General features: G+C 46.0%; 1 long non-coding RNA gene across 1 annotated transcript; it reads right to left on the minus strand.

Annotated features, from left to right (window-relative positions):
* Positions 1-7,379: 7,379 nt before the first annotated feature.
* LOC134882373 (uncharacterized) lies at positions 7,380-9,257 on the minus strand. The gene is made up of 4 exons (XR_010168149.1): positions 9,129-9,257; positions 8,253-8,488; positions 7,693-7,938; positions 7,380-7,600 (listed from the first exon to the last, which is right to left on the minus strand). It is a non-coding gene; the product is annotated as an uncharacterized LOC134882373 (long non-coding RNA).
* Between the last annotated feature and the right edge of the window lie 3,971 nt (positions 9,258-13,228).

Here is a 13,228-nt window from a genome sequence, read left to right on the forward strand (position 1 = left end):
CTGACAGTCTCTCTTCCAGTGGATTCATGTTGTTGCTTCTTCTTCGTCGCTTTCTACTTTGACGTTCGAAAACAGCGGGGTTTTATTAGGGGATGAAACCGGAAAATGTGAACACGCCGCCGGACGTGATGTAGATAGTGGCTTGCGCCAGTGCTTACGTGTTGCGTCTTACGTAAAAGTTAGAAAATTGAGGTGACACACGCGAGCACGCAAGGGGGGGTTTGCAACCGCGCAAGGGCTTGCGATGCGTCTTGCGTCTTGCGTTGCGTCTTTTTTCACCGACTATAAATCAAGTTTTAGGGTTCACCAGGTCCACCCCAGTAGTAGCGTTCCACCTTGGCTATTCCCAGAAGTAAAGATCGATATGAGTGTTCTGGAAAAGAAAAGACAATGGCAAATGAATGAAGTAGGAGTTAAAACAAGTATTTACCTGAGGAGCAACTACTACAGTTATCTCAAAATATATACAGATGGTTATAAGAACAAACAGGAGTGTGTGGGAATTGGTGTGTATTTCCCTGAGTTCCAATTATCTATTTCCAAAAGACTATCTGATCAGTTATCAGTGTATACAGCAGAAATAGTGGCAGTCATTATTGGGTTGCAGTGGGTCGAACAGGTCAGACCAGATAGGGTGGTGGTATGCACAGATTCAATGGCCGTGTTGGAAAGCATACAGTCAACAACATCTGTCAGAGAAGATTTAATCATTGAACTGTACCATAGTTTGCTAAGACTTCACAGAGGTGGCATGGATGTACAGTTCTGTTGGGTACCAGCGCATGAGGGGCTGAAAGGGAATGAGTGTGCTGATAAACTATCAAAAGGGGCACTACAAAATGAAATAACAGTACCAGTTCCACTCGGAAAAGGAGAAGGAAAAGCAGTGATTAAGAAGAAAGGAATGGAGATATGGCAGAAAAGGTGGGAGAAAGACCATAAAGGAAAGGGGTACCATAAAATACAAAAGTCGGTGATAACAAGAATTACAAAGAAAGGAACAGAAGGGAGAAATCATCATAACAAGACTCAGATTGGATCACACAGGTTTAAATGGCACCATGTTTGTACTGGGGAAAAGGAATAGTGACAAGTGTGGGAACTGTGGAGTGGAAGAAAACGTTGAACATATCATATTTCATTGTGCCATGTATGCACTAGAAAGAGAAAGGTTACATGATAAAGTCCAAGAGGCGGGGAGAGAGTGGGATTTAATGGGGATACTGGGAACAGAGGGAGAGGGGGTAAGAGTCACCAGGAATGCTCTCTTTACTTTTTCAAATGACATAAGCCCGGTGAGTAGAATTTAAGAAAGGGTAAATGACATGATGTTACACACTCTTGTACAGTAGGTGGCGTTATGCACCTTAAAGTTGGTTGCGATCCGTCATTAAACCCAACGAAAAAGAAGAAGAAGAAAAAAGAAGAAGAAGAAGAAGAAAGTTGGTGTGTGTATGTATGTGTAGCAGGCGAGAAACGAACCAAAACCGGGTCTGGGTGGCTCCTGGAAGAGAGAGAGCGCAATGAGGAGTGAAACATGCATTTGTCCATGTCAAGTTATCGTCAATTCTCACTGTATTTCTGGTCTTGGAGTTGTCAAGTTAGGTGTCAGCTGTCAAGGACGCAGCTTTCGTTGCATACACCCGGAAGTAACATATTCTCACCCCCAATGAGTGCCGCAGGAACGAGTTGTAAAACCCAGAAGTAATTAGCATTTTACAACTTCCGGTTCCCTCGTCTCAGAGTCAATGCGATTTCTCCATAGGGTTTTGGAAAATGGCTTGAAATAAGGTCTGTGGCTGACACAAACTTAAGACACGGATCACGTTTTGTTCTACGACATTACATTTCAGCAGTGATCCCACTGGTGATTTTTGAAGAGTTTACGTGTCTGAAAAACATTGGTTGTTAACAAGTGGCTGAATAAGACTACAGAAGTTGTCGAGGACATTGTACGTCATTACATCGAACACGTAAACACTCCCGCTAACTTTGTTTGCCCCTGTTCTGCTTGAAAAACTTCTAGTTAAATTCACTGTGGCTAACAGGAAAAGCTTTTTTTTTAAATATGGAAGCACACGAAAGTCAGTTGAAACGATCTTAAGTTGGCGTGACGTTAAAGTCCTGTGACCCTGCTGTACTCCTCTGTAGATCGTTTATAGCATAAAGTTAGCATTTTGCTTCTGGCGATTAGATTCATGCTTCGAAAATTATAAAAGTCGGGTAGACGTGAACAAAACGTGCACTAATGAAACAGGTTCGTTTTCCACAGATCTTGTTTTTTACAATATTCCAAAAGCGTAAGGAGCAATTGCATTGCTTTTTTGTCGAAGGAACCCATGCGCAGCTTACTTCCGGGTCGGCCTACAAAATACGTCATCCCTGTGGCGCTCTATTCGTCATATCATTGGCGGCTGGTTAATGCGGGGCGCTGGGGCGCCGCCCCCTCCAAATATCTAGAGAAGAAAGTCTATTTAAACATGTTAAAAATAAATTTAATTAATAACGCGAAATAACGGACTCCGACAAAGCTCCGACACTTTCATGACAGCGCTCTATTGACTGTGTCTCAGATGTTCGTACTTTTAACACTGTCGTTTGTGGACTATAAGAAAGATATAAAAACGTTGATAGTTAAACGTTGTGCCTGGGGCACTTGCAAGACTGATAGTCGTTACCCAGAGAGGTTGGAAGGGGGTGTGCGTTTTTTCACCTTCCCCAAACCAAAATCAAAGACTGACAAGTGTCGCCTGTGGCGTTACCTTTCTTTCAGTCTCGGACAGTATCTCGGCCCCGAACCGTATTTGGGATGCTCACTGGCCTTTGAATGTCTGACATTGGCTCGTTGTCAGGCCGGTAACCAGCCGCCCAGGCTATTTGTACATGAGGAGGCGTTTGGGTGCCGTTGGAACATCCGCTGCTTTATTTCACTCAGATCGTGATAACATGTCTTCCTGGTCCTGGAGTAGTAGGGCTTAAGCTTGTCATACTGAACAACTTTAGCTTTGGCTCTGGGAGTCTTTTTGATCCTGTAGACCAGGTCTTCCAACAGGCCGACAACGTAGTAGGGGCCCTCTTAGGACGGCAAAAACTTCCGTACCTTGTTTTTAACTCTCTTGGTACATTTAACCAGGTGCCAGACTACATCTCCAACTTTGTGCTGGATTTGGCAAATGTTTTTGTCGTAGTGTCTTTTAGCATTTTCAGCAGACTTTCCAAGAGTTTCTCGTGCCAGCTGGTGAGACAGCTCCAGGCGTTCTCTCATGTGCATGACATATTCAGGAGATGTGCTAACCAGGTTGTGATCAGGTGGCAAACCAGCAACCAGGTCGACTGGCTCTATGATTTCTTTTCCGAAGAGCATCATGTTTGGTGTCAGTCCTGTGGAGCTGTGTTTAGTGGCTCTATAAGCCATGAGCGCATAAGGAATCATGAGATCCCAGTCCCGGTGACATCTTTCTGCAGTAGTGGCCAGGATCTTCTGCAGTGTGGCGTGGAAGCGCTCCACCTGTCCATCAGACTGTGGGTGAAATGGCGTAGTACATGTCTTGTCTATCCCCAGCAGTTCACACATCCCCTTGAAAACAGCTGACTCAAAGTTTGCACCCTGGTCACTGTGCAGGCACTGAGGAGCACCATATCTACACACCCACTCAGAGGCTATTTTCTCAGCCACCCTGGAGGCCCGCTCATCAGGGACGGGATAGGCTTCAACCCACTTACTGAAGTAGTCCTGCACTACCAGTATGTAGCGGTTGTGTCTGTCTGTTTAATTTAAAGGTCCCATCAGATCCACTGCTATCCTCTCTATGGGAGCGCCGACCCGCACCGTGCCCATGGCCACTTGAGGTGTTTTCTTAGGCCGAGCTTTGGCAGCACAGTTGGGGCAGGCGGGACATTGTCTTTCATGTTATGCCAGAAATATCTGGTTTTCGGTCGTGTGAGAGTCCTTTCCACTCCAAAGTGGCCACCCACAGGCCCATCATGCATCTGCTCCATTACGAAGTTGCGGTAGGTGTGTGGCAGCAAGATCTGTGGGTAAAATAGTTTTCCTTCACTGCAATAGAATTTTCTTAGTAGAACTCCATCTCTCTGGTAAAGTCTCTTCCACTGCGCCCAGTAAGATTTGGTGGCGGGACTGCCGTGTGCTATGTGTGCATAAAGTGGGCGGCCTCCTTCCTCCATCCACTTTTTCACAGGTGCAATGTCAGGGTCAGACTCCTGAGCCATGCTCAACTGTTCTTGAGTCCAACCAGAGAATAAGTTTGTTTTCAGACGTTTACTCACCCGGTTGATGCCGGGATGTAGCAGGTCACAGTCACAACTGTTGCTGTCGCTGGAGGTGTCCTCTACCCCCACTATAGGCAACTCGGGCTCAGCTACCCCCACTAGCGGCTGCTCTGGTGGAGTCACTATGGCAACCTCTGCAATGATGTCTGTCATATCGCACTGGACCCCCTTGTGCTGGTGCTGGTCACTGTTATGCTCAGGTTCTGGCACTGTGCAGGCACAAGACTCCCTGCAAGTCCTCCTAGAGAGTGCATCCGCATTTTGGTGGTGTCTCCCTAGGCGATGGACCACCTGAAAGTCATACTCCGCCAGCTTCTCCAGCCAGCTTCTCCAGCTGTCCCTCTGGTTCTTTCAACCTGGTTAACCAGCGCAGGCTGCTGTGATCAGTCCGGAGAGTGAATGCTCTGCCTAGCAGATATTGTCTGAAGAGGGAGCTGAACTCCACAGCTGCCAGCAGTTCACGTCTGGTAGTGCAGTAATTTTGTTCTGTTGTCGACAATCTCCTGCACCCATAGGCTAACAGCCTCTCCTCGCCCCCCTGGACTTGGGAGAGGACTGCTCTGATTCCCCAGTCACTAGCATCCGTGTCGAGAAGCATCTTGCCACTGTCAAGGGGGTAGCCTAGAACAGGAGCTGTTGTCAGAAGTCTTTTCAGTTTGTTGAATGCCTCCTTGGCATGCCTCAGTCCAGTTAAAGCGTGCATACTTTTTGGTGAGTCCATGAAGTGGTCTGGCTTCTGTTGCAAATTTTTCCACAAAGCATCTGTAATATGAAACCAGGCCAACAAACTGACGTACCTCTGAAATGTTGCAGGGAGCAGGCCATTCTGCCACCTTTTTCACCTTTCCTGGATCAGTAGCCACACCCTGGGCAGAGACGATGTGCCCCAGGTAAGCCACCTTCTCCCAGAAAAGGCAGCACTTGGATGGTTTTGGCTTTAGGTTAGCCTCATGTAGCCGATGACTGAGCCTGCTTAACATTTCGGAGCTGTCTCGCCCCAGGACGATGATGTCGTCGAGATACACCAGGCACGTCTCCCACTGCAGCCCAGCTAACACTCTGTCCATCAGCCTTTGAAACGTGGCCGGGGCGTTGCACAGTCCAAAAGGCATCACGTTCCACTGAAATAGTCCTTTGCGGGTGCAAAAAGCTGTAGCTTTGCGGGCCCTTGGTGTCATTTCTACCTGCCAGTAGCCGGATGTTAAGTCCAGTGTACTGAAGTACTTGGCAGCAGACAGCGTGTCCAGTGTGTCCTGAATACGTGGCAAGGGATAAGCATCTTTAATAGTCCTTTCGTTAAGGGGTCTGTAATCCACACATAGTCGTGGGCTTTGATCTTCTTTCTTTACCATTACAATTGATGCAGCCCAGCCACTGTTGCTTGGTTGGGCTACGCCAGCCTCAAGGCTCTGCTGTACTTGCTGGTCTGCAGCGATCTGTTTGTCTCTGGCCATTCTGCGTGGTGGCTGTTTCACAGGTGGCCCTGGAGTGGTCTGAATGTCATGCTGCACTAGGTTCGTGCGGCCAAGATCGGTAGGTCCAGTGGAGAACACATCACTGTATGACTTTAGCACGTGGGCTAATCCAGCTCGGTCCCCCTCAGACAGCCGAGCACAGCTCTCAGTGTACATGTCCTGTAGATGGCTGGGTACAGGGAGAGCAGGATTGTCCTTAGGCTCTGGGGCAGCAGGTTTCCTGGTCAGTTGGAGATCCATGTCCCCCAACACCTCTGCCGGCTGGAGGACTCCAACCACTGCCCCTTTCCTCAGCGTGACTGGTGTGGGGCCAGGATTGTAAATTCTCATGGGGAGGTTGGAGGACTGCTGGGTCTGGACGACGACACGGGCTGCCAGGACATGCTGTCTCAATGAAGCCTTTGGTGGGTGTCAACATCATATCTCCACAAACAGCATTGCGGAGGCGGGCAGTACCAGGCACTACATACTCACATCCTGACTGTTGTGCGAGCCACTCTGACGAGGTGCACCTCGGCCTGTGTGCTGGGTTTGAGGCGAGGAACCCTCTCACCGAAGAGAGTGATTTCTTTGTGACCATAGTCCAGGTGAGCTTGTGACTGCAGCAGAAAAGGATGCCCCAGAATAACCTCCATATTGTCAGCTGTGTCTGCCATAATAAAGTTCACGTTGGTGACTCTGCTCCCGACTCGCACCAGCAGGTTGACTTCTGTTTGCACACTTGCACGGTGGATGGCTGGATTTGAGGCCTGGATGCAATGGCAATGGCGTCGAAATGGTGGAGGGGGAGTACATTCCTCCAAGCACCAGAGTCTAGCAGAGCACACAGTTCAAGTCCATGTATCTGTATTTTGATACTCTTATCATCTTCTGAGCCTTTAGTGCATGTGACCACCGTACCTGAGTTAGGAGCCGGAGTAGTGCTGGTGTTCAGTGCATGCTGCTTGGGCTTGCAGGGAGATGGGCAGTTTCTCTGTATGTGCCCTGCGCCAAGAACATAGCGCGTCTGTGTTCGGTAACCAACAAGTCACCGAAATACGCCCGCGAGCGCAGTTTCGAATCCCGCTCGCTCCCTTGAATAGCAGCTAAAAACTCATTACCTGAATCTGATCAGCTGTCTGGTCTCCACTCCCATTACTCCATGTATTCATGTAAAGGTTCATTAATTGTGTTTACCATACTGCTGGGTAGGTTGTGAATAAAATAAAGGGATCATTAAAGTTAACTAAAAATGTGTAATTCATTCTTTGTTTATATTATTATGCTTTGTAACATAATACAAATCTTCAAAGTAACTCATGGTATCAAATCAATGAAGTGAATTAAGAGTTTAGGAGTAATATTTGCCTCTAAAATGTAGTGAAGTTGAAGTATTAAGGAGCATGCATGTAAGTACATAATTGTACAGTACTTCAATATATGTACTTAATATAGACTACTACTTAGTAATAATGCAAGTGAAATATGATGATGAAAAAACTAAACAGAAACATCCAAACTTGTTTTATACTTATTTTTATATTTAAAACAACAATAATAATAACATTTAAAAAAACAGCAACAACAACAGCAATGATTAAAATATTTATATTAGCGTCTCAAATTGTGGGACCTGCGAGATGGCCAATGGTCTCGATCCCTTCTTGAGCTTTGCCTCATCAGCAGTGTTTGGTGGCAGAACAAAGATGTGAGGCTGAGCCAAACTCCCGGGATACAGAGATGGCCCTTTCTGCATGGCCACAGGAAGCTTCTCAGGTCCTGCCATGGGTGCGTCAGGAGCTGGGATACCCTGCTTCAGGATCTGATGTTCCCGAGACCTGCAACGCCTGCTGAACCTTGGAAAACATGAACAATCAATATTAATAAACAACTTGGCTAAGTATTACAGTGTAAGTAAACATGTATCGCAGTATGCTTGTTCACTCACCATTGTGTCACAGTTGCAGCACTGACTTCTGGGAGCTGGATGGTGGTCTCAGTCATCAACTTGGCATTGGTGATCACACACTCTCGGATGTGCTTATAAGCACGTGTCACCATTTTGAATCGTGAGACCCTCACTCCCTCACAGCGCACACTATTTGGGTAGAGCTGACAGAGGTTTGTGAAGATGGCCTCTACCACTCGGTTGCAGTCTGGCCACTGTGCGGGACTGTGAGCCCCAACGAAGCACCTGCAAACCCAACAGAATACTTTTAATGTTAATTACTAAAGATTGATATTTGTTTTTACTTTTCTGTGGCTTGATTTCCCTAAAGTTACGAGGAAAACCCAGCAAGTGTTGGTCTGATTTATTCCATCTGACACATAGCCTTGCTTATTGTACGCCTCCTAGTAATTGTTTGTTTTGGACCCAAGGAAGGAAAGGTGGTGTTCAAGTTAATAAGGATCCTTTCATAAACCTGGCTGCACTAATTAAGGTGGAGTTAGTATTTGAGCCAGTTTCAGTCATTTTAAATGTCTCTGTGTTTACTTAATGTAACATACCTTTTAGTGCTCTCCACACCTGGTGCCACAATTTGAACAAACCCATCAGGTGTCCTCTGTTGGATTGGATCTCATGTGTTGCTGGGTTATGGCTCTTCTGGCCTTATCCATCACTTCCTCTGGGGAAAGAGGTTGCATCCCCGGTCTGCCTTTGTTCTTTCCTTCACCTTCGTAGCTTCCAATGTGTCTGTAAGGTTCAGACTGCCGTCAGCCCATTTTGTAAAGCATGGTTCCCTCTAGAAAATATAAAAAATAGAAATAGACCATTTATAATAAATATTTATTACACAAGCTGTAAAAGATGAGCTGGTACAAAACATTACTGAAGGCAACTGTGCATACTATCCTATTACCAGGGCTTTCCAGAAATTATAATGTATAATGACATGTCTTTTTGAACAGGCTAAAAATATTATATAATATAAAACAATGATACACTGAGGAATACAACATAAAAAAAGATACAAAATGTGATTAAAACACAGCAGTAATCTAGCTACCAGTACACAGTATGTATAGTATGCTGATAGAGGCAATGATGAAAACTGCATTGTAACTTCACCCTCCCCCATTCATTATTCAACAGTGAGGTTTAGTGTTTAAATGAATGGCAAATTAAAAACGGGTGTCCGGTTATAATCAAGGGCAAGACTTTGCTCTTGACTGTTGGTTTTATTTGTATCTCATGCTGTTAAAACTCGCTTAAAGACTGAATTAACTTTTAACACACGTCGGACGGAGAGAAAAACACCGGAGACCGTGGAAGATTAACGGTAATATCTCTGATCAACATGTTCTTTACTTAAAATATATCTAAATATATATCTAATAAAACAGTTTATAAGCGTTGACAATGTGTTTAAAAGATGTACTTACTTTCGCAGAGTTGGAAAAAGTGATTCTCTCACTAGCCGGCATCCACTCCGAGTATACACGGCATACTGAAACGCCGATTGGTCAATTCTTGGTTGAATCTTGGTTACGATACAAGCGCTGATTGGCCAGAGCTCTGAATTCTTGGTTGAATCTTGGTTACAGACGGCAACGCGATTGGCTGTCACAACCAAGATTGAGCTCGAACAGTTGTGGCAGATTACTTCTTTAAAGTTCATTTTTACAGGTTTAGCTTTGTTGGACTGCCACTGCTGCTGAAACCTTGGTGCTCCTCTAGGGGTGCTAGCGGGCTCCACAGCTCGCTTTTCAGCCACCATAGCTGCCCTGGGTCTCCTCTCTGCAGCGTTAGGAAGACCAGGCTGCATTAGCTGTGTGACGGCTCTGGCTGCCCACCTGGTGGTCTCATACCTGTGGGCAATCTCGTAGGCTTTAGCCAGGGTGCCTGGCTTCTCCTCCAATAGCTTTTGAATTAACTCTGCGTCAGCCAGGGCGTTGGTGAATACCTCCACGCTGATACTGTCCTGCTCCAACTCAGTACGGTCAGCATACACAATGGACACTTTCTCGTAGATATCGTCTCTTAAAAGGTCTAGGGCTTCACCTGGTCCTCTCACTCTCTGTCTTAGTTCGAAGCCCATGGCTGCAGCATGCTCCGAACATGGCCCGTAGGCTGAATCACTTGGAATAACAGGCGAAGAATTAAATTCATACAGGTGTGTAGAGCACTTGTATAGCTGTTTTCCACCTTGACAGCACTCAGTGGCCTCTTATCACCCATTCACTCCCACTCACACACCAATAGCAGCAGCTGCCATGCAGCTAGCCTGCTCATTAGGAGCAATTTGGGGATCAGTCTCTTGCCCAAGGACATTTTGACATGTGGGCAGAGGAGACACGATTTGAACCGCTGACCCTTTGGTCATTTAATGGCCATTAGATGGCCTTATTATTGTCCTCTGATGCGTGAATATCATATGTGACTGAAAATCATAACTTGAGACATGTGTTCTTTCTGTCGGTTCATGGATGAAGAAGACAAGGCTCTCTACAAAGAACCTTTTGAACAACTCTATGCTGCTCACCATGTGAATGAAAAGGCCCAGAGATGCATTCAGTCTTTTCACATTGACCTCAGCGGGAAAGGTAAATCAATCCATTGCGGTTGTAGATTGGACAAATTAAGGGGAATATCAATGGTGTGTCAACTTTGGCCTGCATGTTCACCATCTGACATTTGCTTTGGTAAATCAACAAACAAGAGCTTTTATATATTCTCTTCCAGGAATGGCACCGCAGGGCAGAGACCGAAAGCAGCGGTTGGTCAAGAAACTGTGGCATGAAAACACCAAAACAGAGCTGCATCTCAGTGTCTACACAGGTGTCCTTGCTATTCTGAAAGAATACATCATGGAGTTCCAGGTATATTGAAATACTGTTTCACAACTATGTTGTATCATAAAGCTTGGATAGTTTTAAATGCTAGCCCAGAGGTGTTTTAACATCTTTTATTTTATGTTACCAGTGTAACTGGCTGTGTCTTACTCTGCTTGTATGGTGGAAATTCATGTCCATCTCTCACTCGCACAATATTACTACTTCCTCAGAGTCGTGACACCCTTGTGCACAAGTTGCATGACAAGCAGCTGCAGGTTTTCACCAACTTCCTTGCATGCTTTGTGAAGTCAGAACACCTGCCACCATTCCCCAGGACCCTGGCAGGTCTCGAACTCAAGGGAGACAAACTGCTGCCTGCAAGAGAGGTGTATGTTGGTTGAGTGGCAGACAGATTCAGACGGGAGCATCCTCAACACCATGTGAGTGGTTTAAAATTAGTCACCCAACTTTTGGACCAAAGCCATTTTATTGCCAATGATAAAGGTGCACAACTATACCAGTGTTTTATTGTCAATATTTATACAGCTTCTTAAGCCCTTCCTGGACCAAGTACTCCAGGCATACATCACATGTGGAGAATACCTGCAGAGCAAGCTGCCACTGGAGAATAAGACCCAGCATTGCCTGTCTGCTGTCGACCCTGTTGCAAGGAGGCACTCTAAGACTGGACGTCTGCTGAGACAACTTACGGAGATGTTGAGCCAGTTTCTCCCTGCTGATGTGGATGTTCATAAAGAGGTGAGCTGGATAATGCACTTCCCTAATGTTAGTATGAAATGCTTGTTTGTGAGTCTTGTGTGGATGCTTTTGATATTTATTGTCGCTGTTTATTTTTGAACCCTATATTTTGCTGCTGTGGAGGTGAAATGGCCCTGGTGGAATAATGAAACGGTTCTTATCTTATCCTAGGTTCTCCAGTATGGCGTAGACAAGAGCCTGCCAACATTCAAAGAAGGAGATGATGCTGTCAGCTTGTGGGCAGCTGTCTTGGAGACGGGAAGGTACCCAGGTCTCAGCATAGCAGTAAAGGCAGCGTTGTCGGTGTTCCATGGGCCACTGGTGGAGTCTTCATTCAGTCTTATGTATGAAATCATCGACCCGAGAAGTTGCAGCATGAACATTTCCACTCTGAGTGCCATCCAAATCGTGAAACACTCCTTGCTCACCCGGAAGCAGACGGCAGTGGAGATGTTCAAAAGAGAAGACCTCAAGTATGGGCTAGTGGACCAGAGGATGTGCCACAAAATCATGTCGGTAGGGACCAAGGACAAAGCTCTGAGGAAGCAAACAAATCTGAAGGAAAATGAATGCAGGAGGGAGTTTGGCTGCCAGCCATGCTCAAGTGCTGCTGCAACAAGAAGAGCCAAGGCAGAAGAGGAAGCGCTGGCCAGAAGGCGGCATGCAGCCAAACGACGCAAGCAAGCTTGCAAAACACTCGTCCAGGCTAAGACACAAAAAAAATAAATGTTTATTTTCATGCCTGTCTTTTTTTTTTCAGTGTTATGTGTCCTGGTAGGACACCCAACTTTTCCTTGAGTTCAAGGCGTTTCCGTGAGTTTAAATACAATTAAAATATTAAATGTGTACTACTCATTCTCTTTAAGCCTCAAGGATGTTTTGACAATGATATTTGATAAAGTATGCTGATTTTTGTCATGCTCAGAAATGCGTCCCCCCCCCCTCTTGTGAAACTGTCACCTTTTTTACTCTGAAGAGTTTGCAGGTCTGATGGTGATAATCCATGGAAGTGAAGGGGTTATTTAGCTGAGGGTGGCTTTACACGGAAACGAAAACGGCTTAAAAACGCAAACCATTTTTGCGGATGCACTATATCGTTTAGATGGAAACGGCGTTTTGGGGGGATGAAAACGCAAGAAAGTGAAACCACCCTCCAGAGTGGAATTCTTGAAAACGCTCCACTGTCGCGCCACCGTGTAAAGGATGAAAAACGCAAAACTTCGTTTCTCGTCACATAGAAATGACGTGACAAGCATAATAAAGCGCCAGAAAACCGAGGGAAACACATTAGAAGGCCAAACGTCAAACACTTTTGCGTTTCCGTATGCACCCAGATTTTCACCCTAAAACGCTCGTCTAAATGCAGATTTAAAAGTGAAAACGAAACGCCACTTTTGCGTTTTTGTTTCAGATCGTTTCCGTGTAAAGGTAGCCTGAGACGAGTGTTGTCCTCCCCCATAATGTGCAGCTTTCAATGGGGTCGATGCCATGTTCATTAAACGGTCACATTTTGGCTCAAAGGGGCTTATAAACTCACGTATAGTGGGCACGTGTTGCTTTGTCGGGGTGATGAAAGGGTTAAGTGATGCCGGTGGGGAGGCATGGACAGCGCGGTCTGCTGCGCCACGTGCCACTAGCGTTAATTCCATGCTCGTTATGAAGGGGTTAGTGCTGTTCCCATACCCTCTTTACCTGTTTAATGTCCACCAGGAATGGATTAAAGCTGACTTTTGGGCTCGCTATATTAGCATGCTTCATTAGTCCGTGACTAGCATTAGCATTAGCTCCGAACGTTGCCATCCTACTGCACTCCGTTCTTTAACTCACACGCGTTGCTCCTCTTGTACAGAAAATCCCGGACGAGCCCCCAGTGTTACCTTTCTTTCAGTCTGGGACAGTATCTTGGCTCCGACCCGTAGTTGGGATGCTCACTGGCCTTCGAATGTCTG

This window comes from Eleginops maclovinus, chromosome 20, assembly GCF_036324505.1.
Source record: "Eleginops maclovinus isolate JMC-PN-2008 ecotype Puerto Natales chromosome 20, JC_Emac_rtc_rv5, whole genome shotgun sequence".
Classification (NCBI taxonomy): domain Eukaryota; kingdom Metazoa; phylum Chordata; class Actinopteri; order Perciformes; family Eleginopidae; genus Eleginops; species Eleginops maclovinus.